Below are 13,158 nucleotides of genomic sequence, written 5' to 3'. Positions count from 1 at the left end.
GGTATTAATTGGTTGGTACTTGGTTTAGTCTTGGGGTATGAGTTCAGATAATTATGAAGGGCTGGAATAACGCGTGAACGTGCCCGTTAGACCATCTGAGTGGACAGTAGGGGTGTGTTTGGGACAGTTCTAGCTCCACGGAGTTGGTGGAGAAAGTCATTCAAAACTTCACTTTTATGTGGAGCTAGAGCTGTGAATAAATCAAGAACAAGAATGAAATATTAGAAGACTACAAAACATCTCCCAAATATTTACAGCTCCAGCTCCATGAAAAAGTGGAGCCATGTGGAGCTGGAGCTGTCCTAAACACACCCTAAGAAGAGAGAGGCAGCCTGTAAGAACCCCTGAATCTTATCCTTCGAGTAGTTCTTGACACTTATTGGTATTGCAAGCGTTAGAAGATTATGTTGGTTCTCAGCTTACACCGCTAACTCTTGTCAAATAAAAATGCGTCAACAGTCTACAAACCTATATATATCTCCGGTTCTCTACCTACGAAAATAAACCCAAAAAACAGCCACAGCCCATGTACCAAGGACTATACCAAAGTAGCTACCACAAAACTACAAGTGTTTGCATTCCTCTGAGGTTAACCGTAACAGCGCAATCACTAACAAAGCTAGTAAACTAAACATCCATAACAGACATAGCCTCGAATCATCCGACATTTCTCGGCTTGTCCGGCAAGGCAAAATCCTTCCACAGGTCCAACAAAACAAAACAACACAGGAAGGCAAATGTTAATTTATCATAGACACTGAATGAGATGAAAACTTGTATCATCGTTAGTAATTTACGACGAAGAAAGTATATGTTTCTTTTCAAGTATAAGAGGCGTTGTACATCAAAGGGAAAAATATATTTACCTAATCTCAAGCTAATCAACTATCTGTAATAAACATAGAAGGTAATGGAGAGAGATCGAGTGAGATGAAGTTCTTGTGTTCTTAAGGAGAGAGAGTGGCTTTTCTTGGCTAAAACTTGGGCCAAAGACCCCTTGGGGACAAAAGGGTATTTATATGGGGCTCTCAAAATCGAACCGTTATGCACTACGCAGTCATAGGCCGGAACTTCCGCAAATACTGAAACTTCCGCAAATTCCTGAAGGAACTAAGAGAGAGCAACAGGAGGTTCGGCCGGAAGTTCCACCGGAACTTCCGCCACCTGAACTACAGACAACACAAAACAGATCTTGGAAAATTGGTTTCTTCTATCTCTTTTTGGGGTAGGCTTTTTAGTGGGTGCAATATGTGTATTTGTGTACGTGAATTGATTCACCCATTACTTTCCTTGTGAATTCCCTCTTAATAGTACGGATGTCATATGACTCAATACAAATCGAAAAGGCTGCTAACATCGCTACACTTCTTTCCATCTTGAGGGTCCACTCATTGTCTTGTGCCAAATTCTTTATAAAATCTGAAATGCTTAGCACACGATTAGATAACACAACATGTTGTCATCACCACCAAAACCACTTAGGAGAGAAACACCCTTTCACCCCCCTCCCTCACTGCCAGCCTAAAGCAGTCGTATTTATAGTACCGTACAACTGTACAAGATTTGCAAAAGGAAAGAGTAAATTTCACGGAACCACACTTTTTGTGGCAGCTGTCTCACAAAACCACGGTTGTTTGTAATAGTCTCACAAAACCACAATTTTTGAGGCAGCTGGTCTCAGAAAACCCTAATCTCGGTAATTAAGCTGGTTGATGGCGTTTCTGACAAACCGGGGCCACCAGTCAGATGCCATGTCATCTTCCCCGACCCGTTTTCGACGCCATGTTAGTTTCTCCCTGACCCAAGATATCACCGGCTGTCACTAGAGCAAAGGCAACTGACGTCGCATCGAAAACGGACATCGAAAACGGGTCGTGGAAGATGACATGACATCTGACTTGGTGGCCCTGGGGTGTCGGAAACACCATCAACCAGCTTAATTATCGAGATTAGGGTTTTCTCAGACAAGATACCCCCATAGTTGTGGTTTTGTGAGACGGCTGCCACAAAAAGTGTGGTTCTGTGAAATTTGCTCAAAGAAAAAATCTGAACGAATCTCCAGACCTCATCCAACGATCAAGAAGTTCGACTGAGAAATAACAATTTCTGAGTCGCCTGAGAATTAGCAAGCCCTATTTCTGCAAACTTGCCGAATTGTTTTGACTGTACTTTCCCTTGGGACTTAGTTATTCTACTGATCTAGTCTGTGTACTAATAGGAAACTTTCTTTGTCCGTTTCCAACAACGTGGCTCATGGATTTCAGTATGGGTTATTCTCATGAGATCAGATCACAAAAAGGCAGTACCCAAAGTGTCAATGAGGTATGGAAGCCAATCAAGAAGCACTTTGCGTACTGCCTCAACCCTCAAGCCTGGAGGAAAAGTTCATAATCTAGCAACAGCTACTCATGGTTTAAAAATTGACATGGACATTATTGCTGAACAAATTCAATTGGGAAAGAGACCGAGGGATCAAACAAAAAGTTGGATTGAATGTGCCAAGTCAACTGAAGGTGAATCAATCACCATAGCTAATGCATACAAAAGAAGAAGCAAAGATATGTTTTGCTCTTGAAATTGTTTCTTCAACTATCATATTGGTCGTGCTGCCACAACGAAGAAGAAAGAAGTTGATGAACTGAATGACAAAACTCCTCGGAGTGATGGTATCTTCACTTTGCTCCCACCCGTTGGCACAGAGCTGCCTCTGCCACCTAATATTGTGGGGCAGGACAAGTACATGTTGGAGATAGTTGGTTACATCAGTCAAGGAACCAAGAGCTTCATTGGTTTCTGTGGCATGGGAGGGTCTAGAAAAACTACTCTTCTTAAGCAATTAAACAACATCTTCAGCTACAGTGCAGAACTACACGAATTTGATCATGTCATTTATGTGGAAATTGATCATCAAATAGATTGTCGCAAAGTTCAGCAGAACATTGTATCCCAGCTTGGGTTGACGCTAGGAGAGAATGAGAGCACCACAGCTAGATCAGCATCCCTTTACAACTTCTTGAAGAAAAGACAGTTTTTAACTTTTTATTGTTGATGGATAACCTTTGGCAATCACTAGACCTAGTGAAGGTTGGGATACCACAAGGTTACACTCAAATCGGTCCTCAGAATAGGCGGGTGGTAGTAATCACAACTCGTGATCAACAGATTTGTCACAAAATGCAAGCAGATAGTCAGGTGATTGTGTTACAAAGGCTCTAGATTGAAGAAGCATGGAGTCTCTTTGATGAAAATGCGGTCTGTCATAGGCTGACCAATAGCAGTGTCAAAATTAGAGAATATGCTCAGAATATTGTGAAGGAATGTGGAGGCCTTTGGCTAACTCTTAAGATAGTTGGTTAGGCAATGGCATCAAAAGAAAGTGAAGATGATTGGAAACTTGCTGTGATGTTTCTTCATCAGAAGTCTTAGTTCCATAAAGTTCTAGATGCAGATGCAGAAAAAAAAAGAGACCTATTTGAAGTATTGTATATTAGTTACGACAAACTTTCAGACTGGAGGACAAAGAAATGTTTTCTTCTATTTGCATGGTCTAATTATGATTATATCTATGTACCAAATACAATAGATATCTAGATGGGACATGGGTTACTAGATGAAGATGATGATATCAACAACAGCTACTCGAAGGGTCATTCTGTTATTGGACGTTTACAAAGAGCTGGCTTGTTAGAAGAACATCCACGGAGGCAAAATTTTCTAAGGATGCACGACACAATCCGAGGTCTAGCTCTTTGGATCGTAAAAAGTAAACAAGAAGATGGACCTAACAAGAACTGGCTAGTACGTAGAGGTAAAGAAACAGTGAAACCAGAAGAGTGGAGCACTGCCAATAGGATTTCCCTCTTGGGCGGTGAAGTGGTGATCCCTGATTCTTGCCCTTGTCCTTGGTTATCAACTATCTTAATCACAAGTAGCAACATTATTGGAAAAGTTCCTCGTATAGGATTCTTTGCAACTGCTCCTTCTCTCACCCACTTGGATCTTAGGCGAACTAATATTGAAGAGCTCCCATCAGATGTTTTTTTTAAAGGAAACTGTAAGGGAGACCCCTATAATATAAGTAGAAACCTAAATTCGCATCCGCGAGGATTTGAACACAGGCGTTGAGCACTCCCCCAACCAAGTGAGTTAGGCCCACTTTCTCTCCCGTCAGATGTTGGAGAATCAGTGAACTTGCAGCACCTTGATCTTTCAGATACCCAATCCGATCGATCCCAGCTGACTTTCATAAACTGACAAGTTTGAGGTACCTTTATTTAGCAAGAATGCGTGAGCTAAAAACAATCCCGGATGGTGCCATATCAGCACTAAGTATGTTGAGGATTATCGATTTACATGACACTGGACCTTTTGATGAGGGGAGGATATCGATTGCCCCTGCTATTTCACCAACTACATATATTCTGAAGTTTGGATCTTTTTGTGTTGACGTTCCTACAAAGGAGGAGGTGAAGCCCAATTTCAGAACACCACCGGTTTTGAAGTGTACTCCGGTTTAGAGTTTGTTTTCCTTTGTTTTTCGTTTGATGGTTTTTGGGCCTGTCCAAAACCACTTTTAGTCAGCCTTTTGGGCCGTAGTTGTGGTGTGGGGCCTGTCCCACCTGATTAGGGTTAGAGTCGCCCTATAAAGGGTTTTTGGTAGCCGTCGTTGTAAGGAGAGTTGAATTTTCGAGATTAAGAATAGACTAGAAAAGTCTCAATGTTTGGGGGCGCATATCGTCGTGTTTGCTTGCTGATCTTGAAGATCTGATGTTATGCCCTGCGGTGGAGTTGATTCTACTCAGTTCCAACATGAGGAATTGAAGGGATTTGATCTGGATTACTTCAGATTGATTTCGCTCGGTTGCTGATTTGCTTGTTCGTCGATCGCCGTGAAAGATTGGGCCTAAAACCCTTTTGGATCACGTTGATCCTTATCATCTTGGTATCAGAGTCGTCAGGTTTCGCACGGTGATTCTCTGCTGAGAATTATCTACTAGGAGTCCACGTCCTATTCCGCCTGGTAGTCCTCATCCGATTCTGCCTGGGAGTCCTCGTCCGATTCACCTTCGTGCGAGTTTTCCATCGCTGCATCTTTATAACCAATCTACACTTGGAGATCCTCTACCGTCCTCCCTCGGCTGTTACGCGCACGACTCTCCTGCCGTCCTTCATTGGTGCGCGCGAGGTTCTCTGTGCCCGCCCAACTCTTTTTTTTTTCTGCCCAACTCTTTGTTTGCCATGATGGTGACATCGAAGACTGGGGAAAATTCTGTGGCTGCCGCCGATGAGCCCCAGGAACTCGCACCGCCTATTTTTGTAGAATATTTGGCTCCCAATGTCCGGGCTGGTTTTGATAACACTTGCGATTTTATTCGTCAGTCATGCCGCACTGACGGAACAAATTGCGCAGTTAGCTACCCGGATAGATGCATTGGGCGATGCTCCTGCCCGTGCATAACCGATCATGACACGGTTCATCACCGACCTGCCGAACAGCAAAATCGTCACCAAGTGGGCTACGCTGCTGATGGAGAGCTTGACTATGATGCACCTGAACAACATCCGTTTGTTGCTCGTCCTGCAGGCGCTCTTCGTGGACAATCACATGGTCGTGATCAGGTTGGTCATGCTGTTCGCGTTCCACATGATGATGGTGAGTTTGGGCGTATCAAATTGTCCATACCTCCGTTCTCGGGTGATCGTGGACCGGAAGATTATTTGGAGTGGGAGATGCGTATGGATCAGATTTTTGCATCCTGTCATTACAGCGAGGAGCGGAGACTTCAACTTGCTGCAGTTGAATTCACCGGTTATGTGCTGATTTGGTGGAATCAGATTCTTCGTATGCATACTCGCCCAACGTCGTGGAGAGGTATGAAAGACCTCATGAGACATCGCTTTGTTCCTGAGCATTATAAGAGAGATATGTACAATAAATTGCAGCAGCTCACTCAAGGCACAAAATCTGTGGATGAGTACTATAAAGAGATGTAGTTGCTGATGATACGTACAGGAACACGAGAGGATCCGGAGGCCACAATGTCTCGATTCTTTAATAGACTGAATATTGAGGTGCAAGATCGTGTGGAGATGATTAGCTATTATGATATTCAGGATCTTGTGCACCAAGCTAAGCGTGCGGAGCAACAATTCAAGCGACGTCAAGCTGTAGCTCCTGCAAATTCATGGCATCATTCTCCGACCGAGGCTGCTGGTTCTAGTGCGAAGACAACATCCTCTTCACGCTCCAACCAGGTTTCTCATAGTGAGGCGCCAAAATCAGGAGTGTCCAAAGCTGCACCTAGTACACACTCCACCTTTTCCATTGAATGTTTTACTTGTGGAGGCCGAGGACACATGAGGCGTGATTGTCCGAACACAAAAAGGGTGATGCTTACACAAGATGGCTATGTTTCTGCTAGTGATGATGACAAGGTTGATGTGCCATCTGCTGTGGCGTCTGAAGATCATGATAACTTCGATGTGTATCCCGAGGATGCTGCTCCTAATTGCACTAATTTGATGGTGCAGCGTGTACCCGACGATCGCATAGAAAGACAAGGACAACGCTTGAATATATTTCAAACCCAATGCACAGTCCAGAACACCGCTTGCAAAATGATTATCGATGGTGGCAACTACACCAATCTTGTTAGCAAGAGTTTGGTGGATTCTCTTTCATTGCCCACATGGAAACACCCACAACCACATTGTGTTGAGTGGTTGTACAATTTCGGGAAGCTGAAGGTGACACATAAGGTGCGCCTGAAATTTTCGGTGGGTACTTATGAAGACACAGTGGTCTGCGATGTTTTGCCTATGGATGCTTGTCATGTGCTGCTCAGCCGTTCGTGGCAATTTGATAAACGTACCACGCATCAAGGCAGATTCAATGTTTATGCTTTATGGCATCAAGGGAAGCATCATGTGCTGCAGCCTATGTTTGATAACGATATTAAGGTGGCTACGTTTGCTGTGAAGAAGAAAAAGAGCCAACAAGCAAAGTCGAAACCGATGACGGTTTCCTCTCAAGTTTTGGGGGATGATGAGGGGAGGATATCGATTACCCCTGCTATTTCACGAACTCCATATATTCTCAAGTTTGGATCTTTGTGTGTTGACGTTCCTACAAAGGAGGAGGTGAAGCCCAATTTCAGAACACCACCGGTTTTGAAGTGTACACCGGTTTAGAGTTTGTTTTCTTTTGTTTTTCGTTTGATGGTTTTTGGCCCTGTCCAAAACCACTTTGAGTCAGCCTTTTGGGCCGTAGTTGTGGTGTGGGGCCTGTCCCACCCGATTAGGGTTAGAGTCGCCCTATAAAGGGTTTTTGGTAGCCGTCGTTGTAAGGGGAGTTGAATTTTCGAGATTAAGAATAGACCAAAAAAGTCCCAATGTTTGGAGGCGCATATCGTCGTGTTTGCTTGGTGATCTTGAAGATCTGATGTTATGACCTGAGCGTGTCACGCGGAGAGTCAAAGCGTGCCGTGTGAATTACTTGTGCATTCTCCGCCGAGGATCAATGAGAGTATGAGTTTAATTTTGGTCGTCCAGGGGGTTAATGACTTGCTTTTAGTTGGCCGCCGGTGAAGACTACGGGGACTGGGCGAGTGGGTGATCACTGAATCAATGGTGTGGGCAGAAAAAGTTCTGTAGATGGTTGAGCACCCTGAGCAGACAGTATTGATAGGTGCTTCCGATGAAGATTCAGTTCGATCCGGAGTGGTGGTAGGGTTTTGCTTGATTTGCTTTCTTCCCTGCAATTTTTGTATTGCATAGTGGACGATGCTCATGCTGATTATATGAGATCTTAAGCAGACGATTTGAATTTGTGGATAGAAACAAAAAGAGTCAATGATATGAGTAATATTGTCAGAAGTCAGAACTGATCTGTTCGTTAGAGTTTTCAAGGCTTCCGGCAGAAGGAACCTATCAAAGAAAATAAAATCGTATGCAGATAGGAGTCCATCCTGGAAAGTGAACAGTGCGCAGGGGATTTAGTTCTTGCTTCATTTCTTCACCTGCATTTGCCATGGTGGTGTACGCAACTTGTGAAAGCCTTTGGATTGAGGATGGATGAGTGCCGTGCTGGCGATCTGGTTTGATGTTGTTTCATATATACTCATGGGCAACATCTGGTTTGAGTATAGCACGGGGGTAGCTCATGGGCAGTTGGGTATTGGCACAAATTCAAAAAGTTTTCTTGGGTAGTAAGAAAACTCCCTGGCCGTCTCGTTGGTCTGAGTTAAAACTGTGCACGTCCTGTTCCCGCTACGAACAGGCATCATCGATGTGTATTGTGACGATCCCACTACGAAATTTGATTCCCGCGTGTAGGTTTTGGCCCAGGACCATCGGGCACCTTCCAGTCCAAGATGACTAGCATAGTCCAAGACGGTCCCTGGGCCATTTCACTGATACGAGGTCCAACTTGGGCCAAAACCTACAGTCTACTGATGGACCAAACACAATATATGATATTCACTATACGGCCTTTATACAACCGGCCGGTCCATTAATACAATCTGGTCATCCCATCATGGACCGTCAGGCCCGGTCTTGGACCGCCTGAGATGTCGTGCGCCGATTGGCATTTTCGTGCAGTACCTCTCCTTTCCACCTCTAAGTAGCAGAAAAACAAGGGCACAATTAGGGATGCCGACGACCAGCCCAACGGGCAATGCAGACTTGTTCGCTTCAGCCGCAATGAAGCCGCAATGTACTACGCAGGCAGCCGCGGGCGGCCGCAAGTCCAAGTGAATGTGTACAGCGGCACCGCGGCTCAACTCAAAATGCCGTGACTGAGAAGCTGCAACAGGCGCATGGTTACCCGCTAGCTGCCTGAAGCCGCGCCTAGGTTCTGCTTGCCGCTAGCTGCGCCTATTTGCCGCTGGATGACTGACTAATAAAGCTGTTGGCCACCAGCCACTGCTGTTGCTTGAAGCAATAATATACTAGTAAGATCACTCGATTAAACGATTAACAGGCTACACAAGGGATGTGGTAATTAACACTAATCAATCCAAGTTCAACACAAGAGCTATGATAATTAACAATCCCAGGTTAGCTATGTACTATTTCTCAAGGCAAAGTTGCTGACAGGAAGTTCCAGTTGTAGTATTTTTAACAATCTCGGGTTTCAGACAACAGTAATTAACAATAATTAACACAAGAGTTGTTGATCAACACAATAGCTACCCAGAAAATTTGGAACCTCAGATGCCAACACATATTGATCAAGTTTAGCTGACAGAACACAACAGTTGTTGAGTTTTTCTGAACCTAAATGTCAATGCAAAACTAGGTGTCCAGTTCTCTATGTCAGTGAATCATGTCCGAGGTTGCGACAATTTTGAAGCGGTGAATTGTGAGGCAGCCGCCATGAGTCCCGCTCTAGTCTTGAATGAGTACTGATAAATACATAGGGCACACAATAAACGCACTGTAGCAAATACGTAAAATCAGTAATAACTTATTTAAAATTCACATTATTTAGAGCAGCACACAAGTAAAATCAGTAATGGAGATGAGTATGTATATATGACAGTAGTGCAGTACTGCTTGGCAACTGATGAAGAATATATCATTAAACCACAATAGGTAAGTCCAATGCACATTATCTTAAAGCATTGAAAAGGGATTGCAGATTGAAAGGCTATAATTAAATTGGCTTAGACAAGAAAATGATCTACTGCAGAAATACAAAACTGAAACTATTTGGAGAATTTGATATATACAATAGTTGAATGTATTTAACAACCAAAGATTATCTGCACAACATCTTTAGGGAGTTTCTATTACTATAATATATGAGAGTTGGGACTTTTGTTGGATCTTTTACGTAATGCCTCTGAAGATCTTCTTTTTAATGTTCTCATCATATTCACCCCTGGAGACCTACATATTGGGGATCTAACTTCCTTGTTGCAATGCATAGCTGAAGGAGAAGTGCCATCCTAAATTAAGAAAGAAACAAATTATTCACAACAATATATGTTCGATCAGGAACCTAACAGATTGCAGGCAAATGCACAAGCATAATGCGTTAATGACACAGATTAACACATTAATCAATAACAAGATGTCTATCCAAATAAATAACAAGATGCCTATCCTAATCAGCGAGCACATAATCTCGGTGTGAATGTATAATAGAAACCAGAGAAGCACATGTACTTGACTATCATATTTTAAAACTGATGAGGGTTATTACTCTGTACAAAAATGCCTTGCTTGGTTGCTTTAATAAGGGTTGTAAACAAGAGATAACTGAATTAGGCTGTCCTTATTTTAGATCAACAGTAGCAAGAACTGGATATTTTTTGATGTTTTAGTGAATCAATTGACTTAATTAATTACCTAGAATTAAAACTGAAATACAACAAACTTTATGTCTACAATGGACTACAAGTTATTTATGTTCAGATTCTTGGTGCCATGAGGGGGAAAATCACCTTGTTCTTCTTTTGCTGCAACTTTGTTTCCTTCTCCTTGTTATGTCTTCTCTTATCTCCCAACTTTCTCCTCTTCTCCTGCTGTTTCTTCCTCCTCTTCTCTTCCAGATTCTTCGCTTTCTCTTCTTTCCTTGATCTGCACCATGGCTACTTAAGTTGAAAAACACCAAACTGAAAATTGAATTGAAGGAGAGAAGGAAGCGTAACCTTTTTTTTTGGATTTTTGGGGGAGCTGAACACATCCCTCAGGTGTGATCTGGTGTTCGTCGACGGGAGCCACCTGATTGCTCCACATTCATCTTCTCCTCCTCGACGGCATCCATGGATGGCAGCGGTGGCTCCACGAGGCGGTGCCCTTCGGACGGGATTGGACGAAGGGAAGCTCGGCGGAAGGAGGGCGAGGCTGCGGCTGCTCATCTTCTTGGAGCAGCGCCGGCTCGGAGGCGGCGGAAGAGAAGGGAGGAGGCGACGGCTCCATGAAACGGGTGGAGAGGGAGGAGGCGGCCGGAGAGGGAGGAAAAGGCGGGGCGGTAGGAGGAGGAGGCGGCGGCCAGCCGCCGCCAGGTAGGAGCCGTCTCGATTTCTCGAAGTCGAACCGTCGAAGAAGTTGTTTCTGAGTTCTGCCACTGGATTTTGCCTCTTTGACAAAACGGCTCTTGCGGGCTAAGCGGGCTTGTCCACGTTTGTCCAGAAATTCGAAGGGCAGGCCGCATGAGCCCAATAAGACTTTTTTTTTTCGGGCAAATTTTGCGGAAGACTTTTTTTTCAGGCAAATTTTGCGGCCGGCTGGCCGCATCGATTGGCATCCCTAGACACCATAACTCAAGAGCCTGGTACTGGCTGTTATGCAAAGTTTGAAGGAGCTAACGATAGGTGAAACCATTGTGGATACAGATTGGCACTTAGAAATCCTTGACGAACTCACATTGGCCGGTCTTGAAAAATTGGAAACTATCATATGGAAAGGAGCGGTGCCTCATGCTTGCCTTCCCAGACTTCGTAAACTGATAATCGATGAATGCCACAGCATCAGAGCAATCATGTGGATCAAGCAGCTCCCCTGCCTAGAAGAGTTATATTTGGTTAACTGTGATTCAATGTTAGAGTTGGTGGCTGATGGAGGAGGAGGAATAATGTCATCTGCTAGGGACTCGACGACTCGTTCCCCCGTCTGAAGTGGCTAGGAAGTCATCTTGGGAGCCTGCGGAACATATGTGATGCCACACTTGCATTCCCATGCTTGCAGCGCTTGCTAGTGTACAAGTGTCCTCTGCTGTTCGAATTGCCACCCGGATTACTGAAACCAGAGCTTGCGCCACTAATATTCAGCGAACAAGATTGGTGGGAACAACTGTCATGGGAGGATACTAGTGTGAAATCTACTTCCTTGTCATTCTTCAGGAATCTTCCTGCAAGTTTCAATGGAAATATCAACGAACTTCTCTGCGCATTAGCTCATCATTAATGGGTAAGTAGAAGTCTATTTGTCTTGATTACAGTTGCTGCAATCTTGCATTAGGATGTGCGAGACACCTTTTTTTTTAAATTAACAAAAGAAAATAATTGTTGCTCTACGTAACCCTTATCAGCTCGTCCATGCGCCTCGTACTAATGAGCTATCAACAGAATAGAAGCTTATTTCTCTCCTAATTATGCACGTTTTGAAGCATGGGAGACAGTTTGAGAACCAAGTTGGGGGTAAAGAAGCTGAACGGCACGACGCCACAGCTTTGGGTTTGGGTGTGGCCGGCGCTGCCGGCACGCGGTAGCATGGGGCAGGCTCAGCCGGCGGTGGGCGGGCCTGATCTGGGCCTGGCTTAAGCCTACGGGCCATGGGAGGTCTTCTTGCGACTGCTTCGTCGTGGGGGCGTCTGACCCGGTGCATGGGGCGTTAGCGGCGCCCTGGCCGGTGGTGGTATGCGTCACGTCGGCGCACACGGTGTTTCGGTGGTCTCTGGCCTGTCCTTGGGCTCGTCGCAAAGCTGCTGCTCCTATTCGCGCCAGGTGTGTTGGGCTGCGGGTGAAAATCCTGCACCATTCTTGAAGGCGTCGCCATGCAGCACTACTACATCCCACTATTTGCAGACGAGGTTTCTCCGAGCGAAAGCTCTTATGCGTTTTTCGGGTCGGGCAATGGCTGCGTCGTCGGACGTCGTGTCCTCCTTGGAAGCGTTGCCTTTGGAGCCCTCGTCTGATGGCGGAGCTTGCTTGTTGCGGTGGGCCTAGTCGGGATCTGCCAGGGAGGGCGGCTTTGTGCTGCATGACTTTGCCGATGTGCGGGCCATTCCTTTTGGGGCAACCTTCCTGGCTCCGGTCGTCGAAAAAGCCCAATTCTGCTTACCTTCTCCTGGCGGAAGGAGTTGTTCCCTGTTCGGCGTCGTTGGAGCGGGAGTGGTTTGTCTTCGCGGTAGCAGCTTGTTCATTTGGTTTCGTCCTGTGTACATTCTTTGTCAGAATTTTTCGCACGGCTTTACTTGAATAAGTCCTGCATTGTATCGATTTTTCTTATAAACATGGTCCAATTCTTTCTTCTAATTGAAGGCGGGGATCGACCGTTGTGTCTAAAAAACTAATGAGCAGCGCTGTTTTTTACATGTCAGCTAGCAATTTTCAATGCTGTGCACTGCTGCTTTATCTCTGACCAACGTGTTCACAGCAGCATTAGTCCCGTGTTACCAGCCAACTCCAGTGTTGCGGCACGTAGTCA

At 44.9% G+C, this 13,158-nt stretch overlaps 1 long non-coding RNA gene and 1 pseudogene across 1 annotated transcript; one reads left to right on the top strand and one right to left on the bottom strand.

Moving 5' to 3' along the window:
* The first annotated feature begins 2,253 nt into the window (after nucleotides 1–2,253).
* On the top strand, nucleotides 2,254–11,916 carry LOC104585554 (annotated as a pseudogene).
* On the bottom strand, nucleotides 9,559–11,055 carry LOC106865554. The gene is made up of 3 exons (XR_001404723.2): nucleotides 10,659–11,055; nucleotides 10,452–10,587; nucleotides 9,559–9,953 (listed from the first exon to the last, which is right to left on the bottom strand). It is a non-coding gene; the product is annotated as an uncharacterized LOC106865554 (long non-coding RNA).
* Nucleotides 11,917–13,158: the final 1,242 nt, after the last annotated feature.

Source organism: Brachypodium distachyon, chromosome 5 (assembly GCF_000005505.3).
Source record: "Brachypodium distachyon strain Bd21 chromosome 5, Brachypodium_distachyon_v3.0, whole genome shotgun sequence".
Lineage (NCBI taxonomy): Eukaryota > Viridiplantae > Streptophyta > Magnoliopsida > Poales > Poaceae > Brachypodium > Brachypodium distachyon.
The sequence above is the reverse complement of the archived record's forward strand: the minus strand, read 5'-3'. Positions and strand labels throughout refer to the sequence as shown.